General features: G+C 43.3%; 1 long non-coding RNA gene across 1 annotated transcript; it reads right to left on the bottom strand.

Annotated features, from left to right (window-relative positions):
• Positions 1-1,736: 1,736 nt before the first annotated feature.
• LOC120521817 lies at positions 1,737-8,519 on the bottom strand. The gene is made up of 3 exons (XR_005632196.1): positions 8,453-8,519; positions 2,019-2,100; positions 1,737-1,838 (listed from the first exon to the last, which is right to left on the bottom strand). It is a non-coding gene; the product is annotated as an uncharacterized LOC120521817 (long non-coding RNA).
• Positions 8,520-9,221: the final 702 nt, after the last annotated feature.

A 9,221-nucleotide genomic window follows, 5' to 3' on the forward strand; every position in this document is an offset into this window, starting at 1 on the left:
CTGTTCTGCTTTTCCAGATGGGTTGTTCTCCCTGCCATAACTTTCCATAATGTTCTCCATAACACACATGACCCTTGCCATGGTGTGGCCTTCCTTATTTGCTTTTCTTTTTCTTAAGGAGACTCCTAACAGCCATCTCAGCCTATGTAGTTCTGCTGAATGAGGAGCTCGTCTTTCCGCTTTCAGGTGGCCCAATTTCTCAGCCATACAGCCACACAGTTGGGCTTCTTTCTTTTACAACTCACACTTGAGTGTTCCTGGCAATATCTGATTATTTTTATCTCCTCCCACTTCCTGTTATTTTATCTATTTTATGCTAACTCTTACAAAACCCTTTAGCCGTGAACACTGAGCCCAGATGTTTCTCGTGTTTCACTTATTTTTACGTCTACGTTTCTACTGCTTGTGACTCTTGTTCTTTCATCTCCTTCTTCACTACCTACCATAACTTACTTTTAACCTTTTGTGTTCCAAGGCTTTTTGTCCTCCGGAGTTCATTGTCCATATTTGCCTTTATGGCTAAACCATTGGCTAACTGTTCTAACCCTAACCCTTATCTATTGATTTCTAAAGCTTCCTTCTTAATATCTCCATCACCAGTATAGAATCTCATGTTCTGTGTGATGATGCCAATCTTCACTTAATTCAAACTCTTCATTTCTCCGCTTTCTCTTTGTATCACTGAATTTGCCCAGATGTAAGTTGACTCTCACTCAATAAGTCTATGACTATAAAGTAGACCTTGCCATTAATTCCTTTAATTTCCAGATTTCTTCTATTATTACAAACATTTGATACCAAGGATGTTCAGGTCTTAAGCAAAAATCTAATATTAGGGCACCTGAATAAATACATTTATGTCATTAAATGAACAAAATTCGTCAACAATAGGTGTCACCCTGTTAAAAGTTCTCATCTTGTTTCACATTCACTTAACTAAAACCTACAATGTGGATTCGACAAAACAACATGAGCAGAGGAAACTAAAGGAGAAAGACTGGGAATTAAACAAGTTCAAGGAAACGAGCGACGTGCCAGAGTCGGACCAGTTGAACAGGTTAGCACTTTAATTGTAATGTGAGATCACTTTTTCCAGATTTCAGAGATGAGATTGATTATTTTTCACATGACTCTTCTAAACATTTATCATTTTATTTTTAGTAAGAGTGCATTTGTCAAAGCTGATGATTTTTCCATCTCATAAAACATTAACTTGTGGGCACGTTGTGATTTGTTATGGATGACTGATCTCACTTGAGGTAAGAGTCAATGACACAAAGACCTGGACCTGCTTCTGTCCTACAGGAGAAGCTGAAGCTCCAGGCTACTGAAGATGGACATGGCCAAGGTGACTGCCACTTAGTATCACTCCTAATCTCAGAGGTTCAATGACGTAAATCATAAGGACTACCATGATGCCTTATCAGCCTCATTAGCTGACATTTGAGAATTTCTGGATGGTGCAACACATTTTTCAACATTGAATGTGAATTTGGGGTATTGGGAACTAATCTATGACAGTCAATGGTTATAAAGCCAAGTATGTCAGCATCAGACCAATCAGATGCTGTATATGATGACCACTTCCTACAAGAGTGGACACCATTAGGAATGACATAAATGGCCATCCAGGTTGTGATTCATCATCAGCTCTACCGTGTGTTTTAAGGTCACCTGCAATGCCTGCATTGGGTTAGCCGCTTATGGAGCTCCTCAGGCACCAGCAGCTTAGCAGATACATTTTGATATAATTACATTTATCACCCACCTTGGGCATGAACTGCTGATAATAAAAAGACAAAAAAAGAGAGTGTTCTCCAAATGTGCGCCATCTGTACCTTAAAAAAAGAAGAAAAGTAAAGACTAAGTGCCATGTAAGTAGCTTAGAAAACATGAAGACAAACCAAAGCAGCTGAAAAGACTGACTGAGCAAGTGCAGGGAGCAGGGAAGAGTACAGGGAGGACATATCACAGGTATCTTTCCAGACGTCACACTTTAATATTGATCAGTCATTTACCGTTCATGTGTTCCTTCACGGGATGATAACTGATGACTTCGAGGACAGCTTTCCAGGATTTGACATTCATAAAACCTTAAACCTGAACATAGAAAAATATATTAATATTTATCAGAAAGTAAAGAACTATACATTACATGTGAAAAACTCCTTTAGCTTAAGCTTCTCCAGTGCTCAAAGTGCATCCAGATTACTGCTTAGTCAGCGTCTTTCTCCTCTTTAACTGACATTATTACTTTTAAATGACATATTACTCAAAAGCGAGGTGTGATATATAACTGAAGACATTCATACAGTATTTACTGGCAGTACTACAGCAGGTGGAATTGTATCTCCCATTTCAGATTTCTTATCTTTCTTCACTTGTTAATCTGCAACTGTCATCAGAATGTGTCTTGTTCTCTTATAAATGTTGGCTCTTTCCATGTAAAGTTGCAGCAGTTGTGATCAGTTCCTCGTGACTCTGATTCCTTGGGTTTTGAGGTTTCAGTGCTTGAAGTTTGTTCTTTGGTTGAATTTTCATGTATCAGATGCTCCATAACCTAGACTACAGATGGAGCAGATGTACCGTAGTGCCACCATACCACGTGTTACTTGTAGGACACGGTGCCACTGCCCTCCAGATGACACACAAAGCTTTGTCTGCTAACAGAGTAGACGTGACAAAGACACAGATGATGAAGAAGAGGGTGCCCCTCCGACAGCACTTCAGGAGGCCCCTTACTCAGGTCTCTTCAATTCACTTCTGTATCGCCCACTTGTGGCACTCGCCCACGTTTAATGCTAAAAGGCAGCGACTTCAGGTGAATACAAGGCACAGATTGCACTACAGCACCAGTAGTTATACTTGTACTTATTTAAGAGCAGATCTTTTACTTCATTTTCTTCATTGTCACCATTATGTGATGTGACTCATAAACACAACATTAACGTCTGCTTGTTTGTGATGACACTCGGGCACATTTATGAATTAAGCCAAATGATACTCCTTCAGTTACACCATCGACTAACTGCTTTACTTTAGGTAGCAGTAGATAAGTGACAATTATCTTAATATAAATGTAATTAAAAATCAGAAGTGATATAATTGCAGGTTGGCAGCTTTGAATGCGTTACGCACTGCTGAAGACACAACTCAACAGACTTTAAATTTTAGGTTGGATGAATTCACACGAATCACCAGTAGAATCTTTAAAACTCTTTAGACGGCCAGTCACCGTGTTTCCATGTTTTGTCAAACAAGCAGCCTGCTCTAACATTTTACTGTCACGCTGTTCGAGTTCAGTTACTTCCAGTGTTTCGGTCATAACCTTTCTTTTCATCCTTTTTCCAAAAAAGAAAACAATTAATAGTAAAAACTGTAACTGTGTCTTTAGGGGAATCTGAAAGCAAAACATAAAAAGGAGCCACATTTACAACTTTGTTTTGTAATTTCAGCTTCAAACAGGATTAGCAAGATGTCAGCAGTTACTACAGATTGTAAAAGAAACAAAAAAGGGAGAGTCGTCTTAACAATTAGGCATAAAAGATTAAAAGAGTGAACTCAAAGCAAAGGGCACAAAGAAGATTCTGTGTGATTAGCACTAAAGGCCTCAGGCACTCCGCCTCACAAACAGACAGACAGACGCTCGCTTTCACTTGATACGATGAAGGCAGACTCGTCACACTCGTCACACCATTTAATGTAAACCGAGGGTCACAACTTGGCTGTGTTGATCATTTTGAAGATTTGACTCCACTTTAATAGTCGTTCACTTCTGACTGTTCAACACACGTTCATGATTAACGTTTAGCGCTTCAAATCTATGAACATACATTAAACAACAGCGCCATTGATTTCTATGGCTTTACTAAAACTAAAAGGCGACTGGACATACTTACTCACTCTTAACCTGTGGAAGGAGCTCCCTTTGGCTAATTCAACTGAGTCTCATTTTCTCATATTTACATGTAGGGGGCGCCAGCAAGCCCCCAGACCCTTCAACAGACCAACATCAACCCAAGTGTCAGTTCACTTAATGACTGACTTTAACAAATACCTGCAGGTATGGCTGATGTCCTACCACACAGGCACAATCTCTCTTATTTTCTTGACTTTTCTTCCTTTCTTTTTCCTCCTCCAGGTAAGCTTCATCCACACTCACATGACTCTGGCTCACCTGGATGAGGCTGTGTGACCCTATTACAGGTAGATGGTACCTCCGGGACAGACGAAGGTCCCTTGTGTAGCGGTCCGGTGCCACTCAGATTCAAACCGTCACTAGGACGGTGATTTATTTATTTTTTCGGTGGGGATTTGAGGAACGCACTCAGCCTTGGCCCGACTCACACACGCTCACAGACAGAGACACAAACCAAACGAATGTGTGAAATATCTATTATCCATCCATCCATTAAGTGTAAAATCAAACATTAACAATAAAAATCAGACAACCTCCCCTTCCCCTTCGGCGATACAAATATTACACACAACAATCAACTCTGACAATAAACACTCAATTCAACGTCCTTATCACTGTTCCAATGCGGCAGAAATGGATGAAATGGTATGGCGTAAAGAGGATGATGATGATCCAGCTCCATAATAAATGAATTAAACAGTCCTACCAGTAGTTCTGAGCGGTGAGGGGTGAGAGTTGCGGACGCACAATGACTGCTCCACCACAATACACACGACAGGCAGGCATGAGACAGTCTGTTCATCCTAACAGGAAATGATGCTGGGTACAAATGACTTCACGGTGGTTACGTGGGATGGGACACGCAGGACACACAGAAGCACAGGACCTTCTTGCTGCTTCACCTGCCACTTTTCAAGTTTTCCGCTGGTCCTTCTTGTTCCCAGCAGCCCCTGCACCTGTTTCAGACATCCAATGAGGGCAATCCCCTTTGGGGCTGCTGGGAAATGGAGTCCTTCCAGTGGTACCACTGCTACACTTGAAATGGGGATGATTTGTCCCTGTAGCTCTCCTTGGTGGCACCCATGAAACACCACAGGACTGAGTTATTAGGCTACAATTCCCAGGATGCCCTGCAGGTATCCATGCAGACGCCTATAGTCCATGCAAGTGGTCTCCATCTGTCCGTCCATTATACTTGCCTCCTGGCCAGTTAAGGAATTCAGGAAACTGAAGTGCGTGTCTCAGGCTAGTTGTCTATTTGCATGTATATTATATGGTAGAATTAGTAGTAGGGCGACTCTCTCTTGCTTGTTTTTTTATCATCTCTATTGCTTTTGATGTTTGCACTTTCTAATGATTCTTGTATACATTATAGCTTTCCTTGTAAGTCACATTGCATAAAGGCAAATGCTAAAGAAATTTCATCCATCCATTAGCCACCTCTTACCTGAGGTCAGGTCGCAGGGGCAGCAGCCTAAGTAGGGAAGCCCAGACCTCCCTCTCGCCAGCCACCTCCTCCAGATCCTCTGGGAGGACCCGAGGCGTTCCCAGGCCAGCCGGGAGATATAATCCCTCCAGCGTGCCCTGGGTCTGCCCCGTGGCCTTCTCCCAGTGGGACATGCCTGGAACACCAACCCCAGGGAGGCATCCAGGGACATCCAGATGCCGAACCACCTCAACTGACTCCTCTCAATGCGGAGGAGCAGCGGCACAACTCTGAGCTCCTCCCAGATGACTGAACTCCTCACCCTATCTCTAAGGGAAAGTCCAGACACCCTGTGGAGGAAACTCATTTCAGCCGCTTGTATTCACAATCTCAATCTCTCAGTCACTACCCAAAGTTCATGGCAACAGATGAGGGTAGGAACGTAGATCGACTGGTAAATTGAAAGCCTCGCCTTTTGGCTCAGCTCTCTCTTCACCACAATGGAGCGTTGCAGAGTCCGCATTACTGAGGATGCGCACTGATCTGTCTGTCGACCTCCGCTCCATTCTTCCCTCACTCGTGAATAAGACCCCAAGATACTTGAACTCCTCCACTCAAGACAGTAATGTGTTCCCAACTCGGAGACAGCATTCCAACTTTTTCTAGCTGAGAACCATAGCCTTGGATTTAAAGTTGCTGACTCTTGTCCCCAGCTGCAAACCACTCCAGTGAGTCCTGGAGGTCACTGTCCGATAAGGCCAACAGAACCACGTCAGCTGCAAATAGCAGAGACAGATTCTGAGGTCACTGAACCAGACCCCTCCGCTCCTTGGCTTTGCCTAGAAATTCTGTCCATAAAACTTATGAAGAGAATCGGTGACAAAGGGCAGCCCTGGCGCAGTCCAGCCTCAACACAAAATGAGTCCGACTTATTAGAACATTAGAACACTCTAGACGAGAACAGGCCATTTAGCCCAACAAAGCTCGCCAGTCCTATCCACTTGTTTCCTCTAAGAAAACATCAAGTCGAGTTTTGAAAGTCCCTAACGTCTTACTGTCTACCACACTACTTGGTAGCTTATTCCAAGTGTCTATCGTTCTTTGTGTAAAGAAATACTTCCTAATGTTTGTGCGAAATTTACCCTTAACAAGTTTCCAACTGTGTCCCCGTGTTCTTGATGAGCTCATTTTAAAATACAAGTCTCGATCCACTGGACTAATTCCCTTCATAATTTTAAACACTTCAATCAGGTCTCCTCTTAATCTTCTTTTCCTTAAACTGTAAAGGCTCAGCTCTTTTAATCTTCCCTACTAACTCATCCCCTGTAGCCCTGAATCAGCCTAGTCGCTCTTCTCTGGACCTTTTCTAGTGCTGCTATGTCCTTTTTGTAGCCTGGACACCAAAACTGCACACAGTACTCAAGATGAGGCCTCACCAGTGTGTTATAAAGGTTGAGCAGAACCTCCTGTGACTTGTACTCCACACATCAAGGCGCTATATAACCTGACATTCTGTTAGCCTTCTTAATGGCTTCTGAACACTGTCTGGAAGTCGATAGCTTAGAGTCCACTATGACTCCTAAATCCTTCTCATAAGGTGGACTCTCGATTTTCCGACCGCCCATTGTGTATTCAAACCTAATATTTTTACTTCCTATGTGTAATTCTTTACATTTACTGACATTAAATTTCATCTGCCACAAATCTGCCCAAGCCTGTATGCTATCCAAGTCCTTCTGTAATGACATAACGGATTCTAAATTATCTGCTAATCCACCTATCTTGGTATCATCTGCAAACTTAACCAGCTTGTTACTTATATTCCTATCTAAATCATTTCTATATATTAAAAATAGCAGCAGCCCTAGCACTGCCCCCTGCTGGTCACCACTCTTAACATCGGCCAGTTCTGATGAGGTTCCTCGCACCATCACCCTCTGCTTCCTGTGTCTGAGCCAATTCTGCACCCATCTAAAAACATCACCCTGAACTGCCACTTCTTTTAACTTGATGCCCAACCTCTCATGTGGCACCTTATCAAATGCTTTCTGAAAGTCCAGATTAATAATCTCATCCTGTCCACTTTGATTGTATCCTTTTGTTGCCTCCTCATAGAATTCCAGCATGTTAGTAAAACACGACCTCCCTCTTCTGAACCCATGCTGACTGTTCAGAATAACTCTTGTCCTTGACATGTGTTGCTCAATCCTATCCGTAATAATTCCTTCCATTAATTTTCCTGTGATTTTTCATGTTGCTTACTGGCCTATAGTTGCTTGGATCTGCCCTGTCACCCTTTTATATAATTTTATTACCGCAATGCGCACCAAGCTCCTGCTCCTCCGTAACAACAAGCCTTGTACCCCTTACCCTTGGAGTACACCCTCCAGGATGCTTCGAGGGACACAGTCGAATGCCTTCTGCAAATCCAAAAAACTCATGTGGACAGGTTGGGCAAACTCCCATGCCTCCTCCAGGATCCTGGCCAGGGTGTAGAGCTGGTCCAGTGTTCCATGGCCGGGACAGGAATCCGCATTGTTCCTCATGAATCCGAGATTCAACTATCGACCAAAATCTCTTCTCCAGCACCCCTGAATAAACCTTACCAGGGAGGCTGAGGAGTGTGAGCACATCCTCTGGTCACCCTTCTTAAAAAGGGGACCACCACCCCAGTTTGCCAATCCAGAGGCACTGCCCCCGATGTCCTTGTGAGGTTGCAGAGACGTGTCAACCAGGACAACCCTACAACATCCAGAGCCTTGAGGAACCCAGGGTGAACCTCGTCAAACCCAGGGGCCCCACAACCTCGTGGCTAAAATGCTAAAGAAATTCTTAATAATCATCACTTCCCTTTGCTCTTCTTGTCTTTATAAAGTTTGCACACACGCACCTCTCAGTCACCAGAATTGCGTCACAGCCATCAGCACTTGTTGGTGACAATGCCTTCTTGATTACCAGTAACATGACCACACTTTTATTCTGCAAATTTACAAATCCACTATCAAACTAACAGTCAGCTCCACTGTAGTACTGTGTGCATCAGCATAAAATATCTCATTGCAAATATCTCTCAAATAATCGTTGCTACAAAACTCTCAAGTCCTTACCTGCTTCTGAAATTCAATCCTGCCAGTTCACCCTTAGCAGCTTTATTAATATGCCAGCAAATATCAAAAACAAACTAAACAGCCATTCGAGCCAATGAGGCAGTAAATACAGAAAGAGCGATGTCATCAACAGTGGAATGTGACAGAGTTGTAATGTGATATACTTGCATGCACAAGGCCTGAGCATTTAACTAAAAATGAAACTACCTTCACCTCCATCTTCTAATATTATGAAGCTGTGAGCCAAAACAACCGTTCACTCTCCAGTGAGCCCTTAGCCGTACGACACCTGAACCTTGGAGCGATCATCCATCCATTATCCAACCCGCTATCTCCTACCTACAGGGACTAAGGGGTTTGCTGGAGCCAATCCCAGCCAACACAGGGGCAAGGCAGGAACAAATCCCGGCAGGGCGCAAGCCCACCGCAGAGGGCACACACACACACTAAGCACACACTAGGGACAATTTAGGACCACCAATTTACCTTACCTGTGTGTCTTTGGACTGAGGAGGAAACCCAAACATACACGGAAGAACATGCAAACTCCATGCAGTGAGGACCCGAGAAGCGAACCCAGATCTCAGATCTTTCCAGTTAACAATGGAGGAGTAGAAAACAAAACCTCCAGTCTGTAGCATTAATGGAAACCATAAACCATTGGGGGTCCACAGTCAGTTAGAATGGACATGATCACAACTCAGGAGACCTCGGCTAACTGGCCGTCCTCCCCTGGCTGCTCAATCTCAGGTGTTGTAACTTTTTTAAT

The sequence above is a fragment of the Polypterus senegalus genome, unplaced genomic scaffold (genome assembly GCF_016835505.1).
Source record: "Polypterus senegalus isolate Bchr_013 unplaced genomic scaffold, ASM1683550v1 scaffold_5092, whole genome shotgun sequence".
Lineage (NCBI taxonomy): Eukaryota > Metazoa > Chordata > Cladistia > Polypteriformes > Polypteridae > Polypterus > Polypterus senegalus.